Below are 20224 nucleotides of genomic sequence, written 5' to 3'. Positions count from 1 at the left end.
GGGAGTCAGAAGAATTCCTTATTTCAGTGAAAAAAATGGGAATAACAAAAGGCTCATCACAATTCCTGGTACATAGTAATAGCTCAATAAATAGTAGTTATTTAAAAATACCAAGTGGGGGCTTCCCTGGTGGCGCAGTGGTTGAGAGTCCGCCTGCCGGTGCAGGAGACACGGGTTCGTGCCCCGGTCCGGGAAGATCCCCCATGCCGCGAAGCGGCTGGGCCCGTGGGCCATGGCCACTGAGCCTGCGCGTCCGGAGCCTGTGCTCCACAGCGGGAGAGGCCGCAACAGTGAGAGGCCCGCACACCGCAAAAAATAAATAAATAAATAAAATAAAATAAAAAACCAAGTGGTAGGTAAATCCATGAGGGCAAGGCTGTACCTTACACATTATCCTTCCCACTGTTACAGGCACTTAATAACTATTTATTGAACAGCTAAATGAATAAACAAAAGAGTACGAATTCTGGACTTCTCTCTGCCAATTAAGTCAACGTGAGACTTGGAGGAAGGAACTTTCTCTTCCTGGGACTCAGCTTCCTCCTCTGTATACTAAAGGAGGACATTATTGATCTCATGGCTCCAGACCACAGTCCCACCAAAATGCTCCCTGCCGCACTAGTCCAAACAATTCAGTCCTGACTTCTTAGTCTCACTGACAGAACCTTCTACATGTCCCTCTGTTATATTTTCCATTTTGTTTCTCACTAGCCTCCTACAAGGCCAATCGATCTAATCACAACCTTCTAAATTTCCTATGCATTTCTTGCCCCTAGATCTTTGGCTCACAGTATTTACCCTAAGGGCTTTCTTCTCTTTTCTTCACACAGCTGACTTTTTCTCATTATTCAAGTTCAGCATCAATCACTTTCTTCAGGGAATACCATTCACCACCCTCTCCCATCCTGCATACCTAGGGTGGGATAGAGACCCCTCTATATTGTGCTGGCAAAGATCCTGGAGCTTACCCCTACTTTGGCATGGTCCACTTTAATTGTGATTCTCTTTTTGTGTATTTCTTCCTTTTGAGGCCAGTGACTATTTTATCCTCCTCTGTGTCCCCAAAGACTTCCCAGTGCCTTTATCATAACAGATGCTCAATAAAGTTTTCCTGAACTGAACTGTTATCTTCTACATGCCACTGGGAAGAAATTTCCAGTCATTATTTTAGAATGAGTTCACATGAATCTCCACAAGAATGAGTTATTTTTACAAAGTCTTGGAAGACAGTTATAAAATATAAAAGACTTCACACATTGTCCAGATAAAGAAACACACAGGGAATGTTTCAAAGTCTGGATGTTAAAAATAATCTATCATTCCATGGTAAGCCGAGATGATATTACAAAGAAATGTCAATGCATTAAAGTGGAAAGTCAATTATACTTGACATAAATGTATCTTAAACACAAGCTCTGCCACTAATTTAGGTCCCTGCCTTCTCTTGGAGGCAGTACTATCCAGTAGAAATAATACTGATTTCGGCATGATGCAAATCTGGTTTCACTTCCTACATGCATCTTCATGTAACTCTGTGAACACGTGAAATGTATTTATATTCTTTAAGCTCAGTTATCTCATCTATATCATGGCCTAATTAAATGTAACACATAGGGTGTTCTAATATTTTATGAAATCCTGTACAGAATTTAGCATAGTATACCTCATATGAAATTCATTTTGCTCCCCCCCACCCCATTTTTTAAATTGATTTATTTGTTTGTTTGCTTATTTATTTATTTATTTTTGGCTGCACTGAGTCTTCGTTGCTGCATGCAGACTTTCTCTAGTTGCGGCAAGCACGGGCTACTCCTTGTTGTGGTGCTCAGGCTTCTCATTGCGGTGGCTTCTCTTGTTGCGGTGCACAGGCTCTAGGTGCGTGGGCTTCAGTAGTTGTGGCACGTGGGCTCAGTAGTTGTGGCTTGCGGGCTCTAGAGCACAGGCTCAGTAGTTGTGGTTCACGGGCTTAGTTGCTCCGCAGCATGCGGGATCCCCCCAGACCAGGGCTCAAACCCGGGTCCCCTGCGTTGGCAGGTGGATTCTTAACCACTGCACCACCAGGGAAGTCGCCCGCTCTACCACCCCCCACCCCCTGCTCCATTTATAAAATGAAGATCTTGGGGCAGAATGCATCTACAGCTTTAGCCATGTCTATGAAGATGGTATGCCCAATTACTGGCAATAGATGACATTCAATATACACCTGTTAATGAAAATGGTGGCACTGGTTGCAGAGGAGGAGGAGGGAGGGAACAATTAAATTGTTATAGAAAGATGAAAAAATGTAAGGATTTTTTTAAGGAACATAAAATGTGATATCCATGTTGCTGAGACAAAGCAAGTGCTATCACTGGGAAATATTTCTTAGTGTTTACAGCCCAGAGCAGCCCTAGTGGATGGAGTTTGTCTGTACCAAAGGATACCATAAGAGGAAGCGGGATGAGGTTGCTTTAATCATGATTTAAAAAGGTGGGTCAACATCTCTTAGGATGAAGTGCTCTATACTTGTGAATTTCTTGCAATTCCAAGGTGGTCATGGCTTTTCTTTCTGTGACCCAAGGCAGCATAATTGCAAGGGTCTCAACTAGATTTCCTGATTTAGGTTCAAAAGTCTGATTTTTTAAAAATAGCTCATGAAAGTTAAAAAGAGCCAAGACTTGACTTCAGGGAATTGTCCTTTAAAAAGTATTATTTCTGGGCTTCCCTGGTGGCGCAGCGGTTGAGAGTCCGCCTGCCAATGCAGGGGACGCGGGTTCGTGCCCCGGTCTGGGAAGATCCCACGTGCCGCGGAGCGGCTGGGCCCGTGAGCCATGGCCGCTGAGCCTGCGCGTCCGGAGCCTGTGCTCCGCCACGGGAGAGGCCGCGACAGTGAGAGGCCCGCATACCGCACACACACACACAAAAAGTATTATTTCTTTAGAAAGTGCCACATGTCTTGGTTTTCTCCATGTCATCACTGGCATGACCATTTTTGAAGGCTTAGTAATAAAACTCCTTTTAAACTTAGCCTCAGTGATGAGGCTCCTTATTGAATTCTTAAACTGAAGAGCATGGGGAAGAAGTTTTGCTTGATACATGCTACAGAATCAGCTAATGGTGCAGCAAAAACTAGCCTTGAGAGGCAGTCAAGTCTGCTTGTGCACTGGCGTTCAGAACTGGGGAATATGTATGTCAGCAATTTAGGACTTTGCTTTGCCTTGACTATTTGGTTTAATAATTTCATCAGCCATTTTCTTTGTCTGTTTGATCTCTTCTAATTCATTTTGTGTTTCTTTCACATGTTATGACATTAAAAACCAACATGTCAAAATGGACTATAGATGCCTTAGGCACAAATTTTTCTTTTCCAGTTTTTTTTCTTGTTTCTGATTATGTGAGGAACAAAGGCTTAATGGAGAAAATGTGAAAAATAAAGGGAAATTTAAGATAAATATAAAACATCCATATATCACCAACCACAAGCATGTGTACACACATGTACACACCCACCCCTGCTACACACCCACAATATTATAAGTATATGGGTCTATTTCTTCCTAGTTTTTATTCTGTGTTTTTGTCCCTCTGTGCATACTGCTCGTATAATTTTATATTCAGATTTGTCTGCTTGCATTGTATTGGGGTTTTTTTTCTAACCTCAGATGACGCATATAATTGAGTCAATATTACTCTTTATTTCATGGTAATTATCACTGATTCTTTCAAGGCTTCATACTTGTTTTATTTTACTTTATATTTTATGTTCCATTCATTTCCTCTCCTTCCTGCTATTCCCTTTCTTCCCCAAGGCATGCAGACTATTGTATTTGATGTTTCCTTAGATATAGAGTCAACCTTGAAAAATATTTTGTGTATACATTTTTCATTTACATAAATAAAATTATGAATTTCCTGTTTATTTTATTTTATTGTATTTCTTAATTTATTCAATAAATACTATGTTTTCAATAGCTAAAATCATTCCTCTAAGGGCATCTAATTTATTTCTTCTGACTGTAACTACTCCATCATGAGTACCCTCTCCTTTTTAATTTATCCAGTCTGCTGGTCTCTACTTGCCCACAACCACAGATATTTTATGAATAAGTTTGTCGTGTATGTGCCTTGACTGACCTGTGTATTGAGTAGCACTTTTGACCTCTTACATGTTAATTTTTGAGACTGTTCCCTGTGAAAACATTCATATTCTTTCTTGGATATAGGTTCTACATATATCTTTTAGTTTACACATACTAAGTATATTTTTAATAACTTAAAAATATTTTTTATTTTTAAAATCTACTTGATCTATTAGAGGAATATGTTAAAATCTCAGCCTACAAAGTATTCCCACATTTATTTCTCCATATAGTTCTGCTAGTACTACTTCATTAATTTTGAGTCAATCTTAGGTGCACTTATGTTTAAAAATATTGTACCTGTTTGAAATGTTCTTTTAAGTAGCCATTTCTTGAACTCTTATGTCCACTTTTATCTCAAATTATATTTATCTATTATAAAACTGCTATCTCATCCTCCTGTGGTACCCATCTTCCTCATATGCATGTTTCTGTACCTTTGTGCATACTCTTTATATCCCTTTGTTTAAAAATTTTCTCTGAAAGATAACCAATTGGTGGATCTTGGCATAAGAAATATAATCAGAAAATCTCTGGATTTTAAGCAGTGAATTTAAACCACATACATTTAATCTATCATCATTATATTGATACACTGCCACTTACTTTTGCAACTTTATTTTGTACTTTTTATTTGCCATGTTTTCTTTTCCTTTTCATTTCCCCTTTCAAACTGTCCAATGCTGGATTTTGAAAGTTTTTTTTTTCTTCTGTTTTTGAAAGTTACACATTTTGCTGTTTCTGAAAGTTACACATTCTATTGAAATTTTTCAGATAGTTAGAAGCAGTTTATTAAAATTTGTAATTATTTTGTTTTCATTTTCTCGTCCATTCTTAAGAATTTCAATGTGTATATCTTCCTTTGATCAAGACAAACACTTTTAGCCCATTCTCTTCTTCCTTGAGCTTGCCCTCTACCTCACCAAATCATATTGAGTTTTAGTCTGAATTCCTATATATTTCCCTTTTTCTTCTAATTTTATATGTGAGAGATTTTTCACTAGAACTTTTTCTAAGGTAATTAATATTGTTCCCCAGTTATTCCTCAGATAAGTAATTATCTACTTGTTGTAATACTGCCTATAAAAGTGTCTTCCAAAAAAAAAAATGTGTCCTCAAAGATAGTATTTTTGCATTAAAATTCTGATCCTTTGTATGCCTAAGATTGTATTTTATTTCTGCATTTGAATTCGATATACAGATGCTTTTTTTAAAAAACACTTTGAAAATATTTCTCCACTCTCCTCTTGAATCTAGTACTACACACAGAATGTTGATTTCAACCTGATTTCCTATTCCCTTGTAAGTCATGTATTTTTATTCTAGAATTGGATAAAATTCTCTCTTCTTCTGAAGTTTTTATTTGTATTGTACTATATAATTAGTTATTTCTTTGTTTCTCCTTTGTGTTGATTTCTTTACCCACCTTATTTAGTACTCAGAATTTTCTATTTGAAATACTTCTTTAAAAAATTGGATTTTTTTTCACAGAACTAGAACAAATAATCCTAAAATTTATATGGGACCACAGAAGACCCAGAGTTGCCAAAGCAATCCTGAGGAAAAAGAACAAAGCATGAGGCATAACCCTCCCAGACTTCAGACAATACTGTTAAGCTACAGTAATCAAAACAGCATGGTATTGGCACAAAAACAAACATATGGATCAATGGAACAATATAGAAAGCCCAGAAATAAACCCACACACCTACAGTCAATTAATCTTCGACAAAGGAGGCAAGAACATACAACGGAGAAAAAACACCTCTTCAGCAAGTGGTGTTGGGAAAGCTGGACAGCTGTGTGTAAATCACTGAAGTTAGAAAACACCCTCATACCATACACAAAAATAAACTCAAGATGGCTTAAAAGACTTAACTGTAAGACTTGACACCAAACTCCTAGAAGAGAACATAGGCAGGCCACTCTTTGACATAGATCACAGCAATATTTTTTTGGATCCAGCTCCTACCATAATGGAAATAAAAATAAACAATGTGACTTAATTAAACTTATAAGCTTTTGCATATTAAAGGAAACCATAAACAAAATGAAAAGACAACCTACAGAATGGGAGAAAATATTTGCAAATGATGTGACCATAAATGGATTAATTTCCAAAATATACAAACAGCTCATACAGCTCAATATCAAAAACACAAACCACCCAAGCAAAAAATGGATAGAAGACCTAAATAGAAATTTCTCCAAAGAAGGCATACAGATGGCCAACAGGCACATGAAAAGATGCTCAACATCACTAATTATTAGAGACATGAAAATCAAAACAATAATGAGGTATCACCTCACACCGGTCAGAATGGCCAGCATCAACTCTACAAATAATAAATGCTGGAGACAGTGTGGAGAAAAGGGAACTCTCCTACACTGTTAGTGAGAATATAAATTGGTGCAGCCAATGTAGAAAACTGTATGAAGGTTCCTTAAAAAACTAAAGATAGAACTACCATATGATCCAGCAATCATACTACTGGGCATATATCTGGAAAAACTCTAACTGAAAAAGATACATGCACCCCAATGTTCATAGCAGCTCTATTTACAATAGCCAACACACACACGCACACGCACACGCACACACACACAGGAATATTACTCAGCCATAAAAAAGAATGAAATAGGGCTTCACTGGTGGCACAGAGGTTAGGAATCCACCTGCCAATGCAGGGGACACGGGTTCAAGCCCTGGTCCAGGAAGATCCCACATGCCCCAGAGCACCTAAGCCCAAGCACCACAACTACTAAGCCTATGCTCTACAGCCCATGAGCCACAACTACGGAGCCCACATGCCACAACTACTGAAGCCTGTATGCCTAGAACACGTGCTCCACAACAAGAGAAGCCACTGCAATGAGAAGCCTGTGCGCCGCAACCAAGAGTAGCCCCCGCTCGCCACAACTAGAGAAGCCTGCGCACGGCAACAAAGACCCAACGCAGCCAGAAATAAATAAATAAATAAATGTTTTTTTAATGAAATAATGCCAATTTCTATGAACCTAGAAATTATCATACTAAGTGAAGTAAGACAGAGAAAGATAAATATATGATATCGCTCGTATGTGGAATCTAAAAAATGATACAAATGAACTTACTTAAAAAACAGAAACATACTCATACACATAGAAAACAAACTCATGGCTACAAAAGGGGAAAGTTGGGGGAGAAATAAATTAGGTGTTTGGAATTAGCAGATATACACTACTGTATATAAAATAAACAGCAAGGTTCTACTGTATAGCACAAGGAACTATATTCAGGATCTTGCTATAGACTATAATGGAAAAGAATCTGAATCACTTTGCTGCATACCAGAAACTAACACAACATTGGAAACAAAATGTACTTCGATAGAAAAAAAAAAGGGAGACATTCTCAATTGTTATTTCTTCAAATATGACAACCTCTCCATTTTCCTTCCTTCCCGGTACTCCTGTTATGTGAAGATTAATACTCCTTTTTGTCCTTCACATTTCTTCACTTAAAATAGTATTTTTTATCTTTTGTCATTTTCTATGCCTTCTAGGAATTGTCTTTGATCTGATTTTCCAATGAACTACTTTACTCTTCACTGCATCCATTCTGTCATTCACTCATTATGAGAATTCTATTTCAATTATTTTATTCTGCCCACCTGATATCTCAGTTTTTAAAAAGAGTTTATTTTCTTGCTTTTGTTCCTAATAGACTTTCTTTTTACTCTGGGTATGGTATTTTACACTCATGTCTATATTTCCAAGCAGCTCCAAGCCTCATGAAGGTAGAGGCCGTATCTTATTCACCCACTTCTATATCTCAGTGCCTGATAAACACAAGAAATTCAAACAATATATCCTAAATTAGCTAAATTTCTGACTGAAAGAAAAGATAAATTGTATTCATTATGTAGCTTTTCAAATGTTTTGATGAATCTTTAGCATTTTCAAATCACATTTATTAATTAGTGGCAGTATTCTAAAATTTATTCTACTAAAATTTTATCTGTTGATGAGTCTGTTGTACCTAGAATAGTACCTGACATATAGTAGTGGCTCAAAAGATATTTTCTCAGTGATATATCAATGAACAAAAAATAATTCCACGAAATTGTTCCATGGTATACTAGGCTGAATGGTGGCCCTGAAAAGGATATGCCTACTTCCTCACCCCTGGAACCTGTGAACATTACCTTATAAGGTTAAAAAAAAAAAAAAAAAGAATTCTAACATATCACAAAAGATGTAACTAAGTTAAGAATTGGGGAAGGAGGAGCTTGTCCTGGATTATCTTGGTGGGCCCTAAATCCAGTGACAAATATACGAGCGAGTCAGAGGGACATTCAACAGACACACAGGCAGGAAGTGGCAATGGGACCAGGACAAGCAGGATTGGAGCGATGCAGCCACAAACCAAGGAATACAAACAGCGACCAGAAGCTGGAAGAGGTAAAGAACAGATTCTCCCCTACAGGTTCCATAGGAAAGTTGGCTCTGCCGATACACTGATTTTGGGCTTTTAGATACCAGAATTGTGTGAGAATCATTTTCTATTGCTATAAGCCACTAAGCCTGTAGTGATGTGCTGCAGCCACAGGACACTAACAAGCATGCCGAAATGTTCGGGGAGTCCTTCATACAGTGGTCCCTCTCCGCATCATTTTGAAATTTATAATACACGTTAACATACTTAAATATCTCTAAAGTCCTCTGAGTTTAAGTCAATGATTCCAAAACTTTTAAAAAACTGCAGTGCTTTCCTTCCCTCTTTCCTTATAACATTTACAGCCTGTGGGACTATGGTTTTGCAGAATGCACTCTGAAGAATACTGAATTAAATATTCTCCGCCCTAAGAATAGGTCAAAAATAGTTGCAAAGAAATGACATATTTTTTCTTATTCTTAAAACAACTGGTACACTGTTAGTGATAATCATTATTGTGGAATTCATGTTTTCAATAGCAAAATGGACTTTGTAAGGTATCATACATAAATTGGGACAAAATGAATTAATAATCTGAAAATTTTAGGTGAATTCCATTACTGCTACCTGAAATTTCACAAACGTTAATAACATTCTGTATAGCATAGAGGTCTGTACATTTCTTATACACTGCTCCAACCAACAAATACTTTTATTACTGCCATTTACCTAAAGACATCAGACTGTTACTCCATAAAGCAGCTAACTGAAGAGTGCACTTAATCTACATATCCATTACAGTTCACAATAAATTAAGTAGGGATAAGTACTTAAGTAAGGACAAAAACTTCTAATCCCTATTCATTGCATTTTGGGAAGAAGGCATATTTTAAAGCCAGAAATGTAAAGGATGAAATGCAGCAGAGTGCTTGTCAAGCATCTCTTAAATCAAAACAACCGCTTATTCATTCATTTAATATTTTTTGGACAAATCTTTGTTGAGATGCCCTTCTATACGACAGGCATTGTGCAAGGGTCTGGCTTCATAAACAAATGGTGGAAAATAATTTAAGAAAACGTTGTCTACTTAATACCAAACATTAATGTTCGGGAAAACTGAGGTTTAGACATACAGAGAAACTTGCCAACAGTCACACAGTGAGTTAATAGAGTAACAGGCTTGAATTGTAATAATATCAACTTATTAATCCTACTGACATAATGCAGATATAATCAGTTTATGTTAAGGCTAAGAACAGATCTAAATGCTACCCTTGGTTTTCACCCAGTCATTTAAAATGTACTGATGCTTTTTTATTGTCCAGTAAATGGCTTATCTTGGTGAACGTCTATGTACACATGAAAAGAATGTGTTTTCTGTTGTTGTTGGGTGGAGTGGTCTATAAATGCCAATTAGAATGATTGTTAATAGTGTTGTTTGTCAAAATCTCCAGCATGGATTTGTATGTTTCTCTCTTCATTCCTATCAGTTGATCCCGTGCATATTAAAACTGTTATTTCGAGAATGCACATTTAGGATTGTTAAGTCTTCTAGGTGAACTGACTTGACTGCCTTTATTATTATGAAGTGCCCCTCTTTATCTTTAGAAATTTCCATTTTTCTACAGTCTATTTTGACCAATATTAGCATAGCCACTCTAGTTTTCTTTTAGTAAATGTTTGCTTTGTATATATTTTTATACTTTAACTTTTATAAATTTTACTTATACTTTTATGTTTTATACTTTTAGTTTTTAGCCTATATATTTTTTTAAACTTAAAGTGGGTTACTTGTTAAATAAACTCACAGGACTGGTAGTCAGCAATTGGTTGGATCTTGTTCTAATATAATGATCTCCAATTTTTTATTGGAGTGTTTTTATCTGTAGATCATTCATGTTTAATGTAGCTATTGATGTGTTTCGGTTTAAGTCTACCATGTTGGAATGTGTCTGATTTGTTCTTCACTCCTTTTTTTTTTTTTTTCCTTTTCTGCCTTATCTTGGAGTAAATGAGTACTTTTTAGGATTACTTTTTGTCTCCAGTACTGGCTACATCATATCACTCATTTTATTTTCTTTAGTCCTCGCTCTAAGGTTTACTGTATGCCTCTACCTTATTACAGTCACCATCAAATAGTTATTATACCAAGGCACAGTCTCTAGTATCCTTTCCCCTTCTTTACCTGGCTAATTCCTAGCTTCCCTTAAAAACTCAGTTCAGGTATCACTTACTCCTTTCTCCTAAATATAGTCATTTCTCCTCCTCTGTTTACCCAAGTCTTTTTGTACTTGTACTCATAATTCTAGTTCCTTTGTTTACTGGACATAACCTTGGGTAAATACTCAATCTCTGCATAGTTGGTTCCTTTCACATCTTTAAAACAAGAACACACCCACCTTTTGGGGTCATTACATGTACTGAGGTCAATACAAGATATTCCACTTTAAATGTGTTAGCTATTATTATTATTATCCTATATTGTTCTAGACCCTGTTGCATGTATTGTAATTCTATTTACTGCTCTGTTTTCTACTTGATCTGGACTGCAGTTCTGTGACTTAATTTTGTTGTATCCTTAGTACCAAAATGGGATGGGGTTCAGTAAATCTCACTTCGTAACTCAAGGAAAAGGTCTTCATTAGGAATCAAGAGATCCAGCCTTGTAACTGACCTGCCATGGGATCTTAGTCAAATCACTTCCCTTTCTAGGAATGTTTGGATTGGAAGATGGTTAAGGTCCCTTCTAATTATATGACACTATTAAATACATCAAACTATACGGGATGAGATGCTTTGGTGATTTCATATTTTTTTTCAAAGCATTTATTCCAACTCCAGGGTCTGATGTCACCCAAGTACAGGCTTTCAGAAGTTTCCTGGTAAATCTGGGAACCCCACATGCTGAGTGGAGCGAACGTTACTTAAGCTAATAACTCTTAACAGTCTCAGTCCTAACTACTTACCAGTTCAAAACTTGGAAGTACCTTGTTCCTGCTGTTTCAGCAAAACCTGAGAGGACTGTTTATGATATAGGGTTTCAAAGTCACAGATAGAGAAACTGTCATCTGTATTTTTCACATGTAAAAGTGACCACAAATTGAGCTGACAGAATGAATAAAGCTCCATTTCTCAGTTATTTTGTGTCCCATCTCCAGCAACCTGAGTTTGTTTGTTTGTTTAATTAAGAACTTCCCTGAACTAAAACTGTTGAGACATTGACAACTGCCGGCAGAAGGAACATTTTCCAGTGACAGTGGAGCAAAAGATGCAGTTGCCCCTTGTGGAAAATTCCAAGAACTTGTGCATGATATTTTGAATCAAGCAGACCTGACCAAGTTCTGCATGACTGAGATCTGTCACTCAGTGATTGGGAAATGTATGATCATCTCTATGCCTCGGTTACCAGGTCTGTAAAGTGGAGATAATATCTACCTTGTATGATTGCTGGAAGAATTAAATAAAATATATTCAAAAGCTCTCGTCCAATTGTAAATTCCCGACAAACATAAATCACAGTTAACTGAGAGAGTCAAACTTTGATTTGCATATTTAGCATCTTTACAAACCACATAATTCCAGTTTTTACTCATGGGATATAGATTATATTGAAATAATGTAAATTTTGTTTAAACATTTTAGAGCTGACAGGGCTTTGGGAACATTTTTGTGAATGGAAATTTTCACTGTCCTGGAATGAAGACAAGCAGAGGGAATTAGGTTTATTCTAATTTTTTGCTCCACTGTGTTTTCTAGAACTTGAGGTGGGGAGGAGAGCTGTGTTGATTAAACACACACACACACACACACACACACACACACACACACACACAATTCCATCCTTCAATTTTATACAGTTGTCCTATTTCTCCTAAACATGAAGGGAAGAAAATCAAAGAAAGCTCTATGCCTTGGTTGTAAAGCAGAGACAGTCATCTCAATCCCATGTGGTGGTTGTGAGGAATAAATGAGCTGGGTTCATGGGACTAGAGCTCTGTCAACAATCACATTATGCACAACAGTGCATATGCTGTGGAGGCAGATATAGGGCGTGAAGACTCATCAAGGCTCGGAGGTAAAAACCCCGAGTTCACATCAGCCTCTGCTTCTCTGCCTGATCTTTCCTGCATGATCCAGGACCCACCTCTTACAGTCTCACAGTCTCAGTCCCTGTGGCTATAAACTGTGATATTCCCCCTTGCCTTGCAGGGAGACATGAGGAGGAAGCAAAAAGATGAATATAACCTTGCTCTGCAACTGGCAGGATGTCCTGTAAACGTACGGTAAAGAGTGGGCTCTATGCTAATTACAAGAAAAGCAGAAGGCCCCCTGAAATTAGTTGGGGAATTATTCTCCCCTTTACTGAAGCCTTGAAGAGCCAACGGCAGGGCTCTGCCACCAAAGACACAGAGGCGGAGCCCATCACTAAGCAGCGGCTTTCACACCCTGTCTCCAGAGCACGGCGTTTCTCAGCCTGACGATCTCCCAAGTGCAACAGCCACGAAGAAGAAATAAGCATTGCTGCAAAGATGAGTTCCTCTGCAGCAAGAATCCAGCACTGTTGGTCCATCCTAGACTGAGGGCAAGTGCCATTCCCTCCCTGAGTCTCAGCTGTGTCAATTCACACAAAAGAAAGGGATAAATGAAACAAAATTTCTGCTCTGAGTCCTCAGCCATCCCTGACTTAAAAAGAGGAAAGGAGGCAAACAAAAGGAAGGATGTAACTAGTCTCTCCGCTGGGAATGCAGCTCTCTTTAATATTCATATGGGTGACATTCATTGGCAATAAATGCAGACACTCATTTTAATGAAATATTAGGAACAGAATAAGAACACCCAGAAACTTGACAATACAAATGATGTGCTAAGAACTCTGTGCCTGTTATATGGGCTATTTTCTGTCCCATCCATGGAAAACGACTTTAAACCTCTTGCCTTTTGTTTCTGTTTTCTGTGTTTATAGACACATGATACCTTTGTTTTGTACAATGAGCTCTTCAAAGACACAGCCCAGGTCTTCTTGACCTCCTTATTGCCCTGCTTAGCACAGGAAAGGCTACGAAGAACTTGCATGGGGGCTGCTATGGGGGGGCCATACAGTTCTGGCCGCCACTCTTCAGAAAGGACACTGGGACACTGGAGTAAGATGGATTTGTGCCTGAAAACCATGTCATGTGAGCAACTAGTGAAAGAATGGAAAAGGCTCTAAACTAGGAGAACGGAAGGTGGGGTAGGGATGACAGGCAGCATGAGAACTGGTCAGCAAAACTCCTTGTGGCTGGAGAGACCTAACCTAGAGTACAGTCAGAGGACCCATACCTTGTAAATGGACAACTGAATTTAGCACCGTCTCCGAGCTTGGTGGGTTTTCATACTATGGGATGTTTACATTTTGGATCAGAAAATCCGATCCACTGTTGAACATCACTCTAAGAAATGCAGGGTCCCAAGTGAGGTCCTCTGGCTTATATGAGCATTAAAATATACAACAGCAACGAAGCTTCATCTGGGCACATGATATGTTTTTTTTCATTTTTCCTCCTGAGAATCACTGAATTTTCCTCTGATGGAAGATAATTTTTCTAAAACAGCATGATGGCATTTCTTTCTCCCTCAAGTCCCAACCTCAGAGCTTTCCAAAGAATACACATTCCAGATCCAGTCGTCAGGGACCCCTCATTGGACAGCCAATGTTTTGGTACAAAGGAACCCAAACAGAAGCAATGGGGGAGAAGTTGCAATTGCTAACAAGTCTCATGAGGGGAGGGTGTTAGATATCCGGAACTATAGGATGTTAGGCTTTGAGTGCATTTTAGACACAGGGACCTGAGACCTAAAGAAAAATGACTTTCCCAAGGTGCCTCAGAGAGTGAGGGGATGAGGCGGCATTCCCCATGTAATATAACAGTAGTGATGTCACAAGTCCCATCCAGGGGAATGGGCTCTGCCACTGGACTTCAGAAGCCACTTGGCTTCTCCAAGAATCAGAAACAAAGCTGGACCCTGAATTCTGGGGAGGAACCAAAGACGGGGGAAGGAGGAAGGAACTTCAAACATCCCTGTTCAAACCCCACAGTTTCCCTAAGTCAGTGAGTGAGGTAACAGTAAATCCATGAAAGCTGAGCATCTACTCAGTACCAAACTAACGGCCGGGCTCCCAGCAGAGGCACAGCCCAGCCTCTGGACCTGGCAGGGTCTCAATAACCACGTGTTACCTGAATAAATGAGAGATCAAGAGAAAAGTAATTTTTGCCCATTAACTTCTAGAAATCTAGTCTGAAGATGAAAAAACTATAAAGAGGAAGGAACCTAACATGTATTAGGAATCATCAATCAATACTCTATAAACTGATTCCAGGATCTTGTATGTGGCAAGTAAAGTAGGCACAAAATCCCTGCCCTTGAGGCATTTACATTCTAATTTCTTCTACCCACTTGAATCAAGGAAATTATTCTTTAGAAAATCACATTGATATATTTCATAGTTTGCTAAATTGAAGGGATATATTTCATTATCTGGGTACCTAACAATGGGTCATGCATTTTCCTGCCTGATTAGCACTTGAGAGACTTACATTCTACACTGTAACTCCCCAAGCAGGTTACACCTTGTCTCTGAGCCTCAGTGTGACCATCTGTAGAATGAGCAGATGGGGATATATGTCCTCTGAATTCCCAGGTGTGGAGTGACAGAGCCTCACCTGGGAGCGCAAAGGAGGTTTGCGGTATTTCACTTTAATCTGCGATGCCACCTTGTGGTTATCGACAAGGACGGCACTGGGGACAGGGAAGAGGCTGTGTGTCAGAAGATGACCAAGGGCAGGGAGCGCTTACCCTTCCCTCCCCGTGAGACTGGATCCAATGAATGGGATACAGGAGTTTTCTTTCAAGTCCAAGTCCCTGAGCCCTTGGAAGCCTCATCCAGCTTAGAAATACTAAGAGTGTCTTCTCATAACAGTTTGGGGCTGCCTAGAGGCTTGGAAAACGTGTCTGCCCCCATCACTGCACACTTACATGCCCTTCCTTATGTCTGCAGGACAATGACAGATGGAATGAGGCCGGGGCAAGACACTGGAGACAAAGACGGAAGGAGATGAGCCAGTTTTCCAGGCCAAACTCCTCTCACTCAGGCTATGGGGAAAGTATGTCATTGTTGTTTTCAGGGTCCAGGAGGTCTGAACATTTTCAAGCTTCTGATTCCATTTATTTCTTCTTATAACCACTTTTTTTTTTCTCATGGATACATTATAAAATGGAATTGTTATATCCCAGGAAGGCCACATACCAAGTCCCTGGCCTCAGTCACATACCAGTCAACCCTCAATCTGTGATACCCTAGTTCCAAACACCACGCTGCAGGTTAGAACGTACTACATATGAAACTCTCAGTCGAGTGAACTCAAGTATATCTGCATGTGGACACCAAAGAGACTAGGCTTGGAGGAGGAGAGAGAGCCAGTTTGAAACTATCTGGTCCCTAAAAAAAACAAGATCTCTGAACGTTCATACTTCAGGATGGGAAGTGATATTGCACAACAAAACAACGACGATGATAACAAAAAAACAGTGAAGGAGTCCTCACTCTGTGCTTGGTACCGAGCTAAGCGTTTAACATGCATTCTTTTACTTAATCCCCATATTACCATTATGAGGTAACTAGTTTTATTATTCTAGTTTTTATAGTGGAAAAAAAAAAACAAGGTTTAGTAAGGAGAAAGTAACTTACAGTCTCCCAGCTTGGAAGCGGTGTCACCAGGATTTCAACCGCTGTCTCTTCTAACTCCAGCTCTTAAGCTCTGACAATACCCAGAAGAGCGTGAGGCAGGGAATACAAAGACTTCTGCTCTGGTTCTCACTCTATCACCTTGAGAGCTGGGACAGTGACTCAACATCTCCAGCCTCTGGTTTCCTTAGATCTAGAAAAGAGATGACGCAACAATAACAGATTAAAGGCAAGACTCTGGATCAGATAATGCTATCAAGTTCTTCCTAAAATCTAGCATCCAACGTGATACATCGGTGGGGATTGAGTAAACCGGCACCCTATGAGGGAATTCAGGTTACCAATTTGTTCTGTTTGTTCTGAAATCTGTTAAATATTTGAATTCGAAAAATTGACCCTCCATTTCATCCTGGCTCCCATCTCCCTGTACTGTCTTGTGCCAGGTCAGTTGCCTACCTGAACTTGGTGGACACGTGAGCCTGTGACTCCTGGTTTAAGCCAAATTCAAGGTTTCATATGTTGGTCATCAGAGGGCAGGCCATTGTAGAGGATAACCTCACTGCCAAGCTGCCTCTAGTACTGTTTATTATTATTATTATGAATTATTATTAAGGGCGCGTCTCAAACTCTGTTTTCCGCTCTGGGCAGCTTATGAGCAACTCAGGCTGAGTTTACAGTACTGAAGAAAATATTCTGACCTAGATTTCAGAAGACCTGAAATCTACTGTAAATTGTGTGATTCTGGACAAACCCAGGAATCTCCCTGAGCTTCAACTTCCCCATTCATGGGAGGTGTAGAGTAACTCTTGCAATCTTCTGTGTCACTGAAAAACTGATCCTTTCATTCTGATTGGTTAGGCACTAGCTGTCTACTCTCACTCTACATTTGGGTTGTATTTTTTAAATACCTAGGTCCCACATGTAGGCATTTAGTTGACTCATGCATCTGTATTTTTTTTTTAAAGCTCCCCAGTAGATTCTGATGTGTAGCCAAGATTGAGAACCACAGCACTAAAGGGTGCATTTTCAAACCGTTTACCTTTCTCATACAGGACATAGAAAGGTTACAAATAAAACTGCCCAGAGTTAAAAAAAATTAAGTGATACGTTCAAAATCAAACCTAGGGCTGTCTAACTCCAAACCAGGGTTCTTTTCCATTATACCCACCATGGTATAGTACTTAAAGCACCCAATTTTTCCTTAGAACAAACACTTAAAATACTTTTAAAAATACTCAACAGTATAAACAATTTGTAGCTTGTAAAAATAGTTATGCTGTGGCTTTTCTTATTTTTCTAGCTCCCAGCAGAAATATAGATGATATTCTCTCAGTCAGTCTTTCTAATCCCTTAGGTTTCAGGACTTTATATCCATTTGCTAGACAGTCCTCAAAGTAAAGAGAGAGGCTACAACTAGGTGGATAGAGTGAAGGAAAGGCCTGCTGACTTCCAACAGTTAGCTGATTCTTACACATACACTGAAAACACAAGAGCACCTTTTAGATTTTCTAATCGATTAAAAAGTCCAGACTATCACCATCCAAGGAAAGAGAAATGGCTAAGAAGTCAGCTTCTGCCAACATCTGCAGCTTTCAGCCACTCTATTCCCAGCTCTGGGTTCCAAATCCATCCGTCAAGTCACACCAGCCCATTTGCAAGTGCTACCTGGCTTCACAAGAACACTTTTCTTCATCACATTTACTAAGTAATAGAAAATGAGTTATAGTCATTAGAGAATATAAAAATTATTTTCACTCAGGTGTCCAAATGAGCCTCTTTGGCTAGAACATGAAAAAGGAACCCTGGCTGACTTCTCTCTGTGCCCAACAACTGTGCCAGAAGTTAGGGCGTGCTGGGCAGTCCTTTCTAGAAGATTAGCTCAGCACTTAAGATAATTAAGCTTTACTCCTTAAGATTTCTTTGTTGAGCGTCAAATATAAGTCTTGCCCTGTTCGAGAGAACGGTGTGACTTTGGACCAGGTACCTAATGTGTGTGCCTCTTTTTCCTCATCTTTGAGATGGGTATAATAATGTCTATATCACAATGATGTGAGTGACAACTATTAAAGCTTTGTCAGATGTAAAACAACTTTTGCAAAGTATCTTTCACTTATTATACCTTTTCTGTCCCTAGAACTGTATTTTAGATGGAGTCATTTTTATGCAATGGACAATTGTCTATCTGATGCAATTCAAAGTTCCTAACTCACAAGGGGGCCTTAAATTTCCCCCTTGCCATTATGATCGATGTTTTGTTCTATATGGCCCTGATATAGGCATTAAACTTCTATTTTTTGATCTAATCCCTCAGAATCTTGGGCTCCTTTCTTCATCTCCTCATGTTAATTCTCAGTGCAACATTAATGAACCTTAGAGATATAAATCTTTCCAAGGGAGTGGTTTGTATTCACATGGAATTACAGATCTTAGACTTGGGTGACGCTTCAGAGTAACCTGGTCTAATTTTCCACCTACTCTGGAAGAAACTTGGATTATTTAGGTGGAGAGATAGTCCATTGGAACTATTTGCATATACTTCAAATTTTGATGTAGAAGAGACATCACACCCATTGTCTGAGATGAATGGATTAAAGACTAAGTGACAGACTGTAGTCATTAGAACTCTGATATGTTGGCATGGGCTGTTCGGGAATTCATTGGGTCCTCTGTCTCTGCAAATACTTAAGTGAAAGTTATATTATTAAATTATGTTGGGCATGTTATATGCTGGGCTGAATTGATTCAGTTGTAACTCACAGCGTTCAATATACATATCTTTGATTTTTCCTTCCAGATACACTTTCTGCTCTTCTCCACCCTTATGTGTGCCCCAAGTGTCTTATCTCTCTGGGATTCCTTTCCTTGTCTTCTAGCTTTAGGGTAGATTCATCCAGATTAGAGGGAGAAAGAAGCATGAAATCAGGGAATTGATTCCTCCCTGCTTACAGGCATGGGCTGGCTGTGTTCTCTGGATGATGGCCACAGCTCCTTTCTGACAGCCTTGCCCCTCTGTGTGGGCATCTGAGTCTCAAGGACACCCAAAGTACTCTGTCCTCCCATCCCTTCAGTTCTAGGTATGATGCAGGCACCCCGCTGGCACTAGACCCAAAGGGCTGCACTAAAGCTTGGGATTTCCCTATACCCCATCCTCACCTTTGTCAAAAGTTTTTTTTATCATATTCTCCTCAAATTACCCATCCTTCTTTCTACCGGGACTCTGATAAAGTACAATAAAAATAAAAGGAGAGAACATAGAATCTAAGACATAAGAAGACCTCCAAAGTTTTCCCTTTTCCTTTTAGCATTTTCTCTAAGCCCCATAGGTTACAAGTGAGACCCAGAGAAGAAAAGTGACACAGGGAATCCATGGCAGGGCCAGGATTAAGAATTTATATTTCCTGACCTGAGATCAGATACCTCAAACCTCTCCCCCATGCCTCTGTGAATACTAAAGAAGAATCTGTTGAAAAGTCATCCATTTCCAACCTGGTAAATGCTATGTAGGCCGGGTCATCAAGGTTAACACCCTCTGTGATAAATCATGTTGATGGCATGCACCCTTTACATGACGTGATGAGAACAGCACTTCATCTCTGAGGTCTTCCTCTCCAAAGACCCAAACCCCAGTTTAACCATGAGAAAAATATGAGACAAATCCACATTGAGGGACATTCTACAAAATGCCTGACTAGTACGCCTCAAAACTGTCAAGGTCATCGAAAACAAGGGAAGTCTGAGAAATTGTCACGGGACAGAGTCATCTAAAGAGACTTGCCAACTAAATGTGATGTGGTATCCTGAATGGAATTCTCAAACAGGAAAAGGATATTAAGGAAAACTGATGAACTCTAAATAAGGGGTGGCATTTAGTTAATAATAATGTGCCAATATTAGTTTCTTATTTGTGACAAATGAATCCTAGTACCAGAAGATGCTAATAATAGGAGAAAATGGGCAAATGACATG

Source organism: Phocoena phocoena, chromosome 6, assembly GCF_963924675.1.
Source record: "Phocoena phocoena chromosome 6, mPhoPho1.1, whole genome shotgun sequence".
NCBI classification, from domain to species: Eukaryota; Metazoa; Chordata; class Mammalia; order Artiodactyla; family Phocoenidae; genus Phocoena; species Phocoena phocoena.
The sequence above is the reverse complement of the archived record's forward strand: the minus strand, read 5'-3'. Positions refer to the sequence as shown.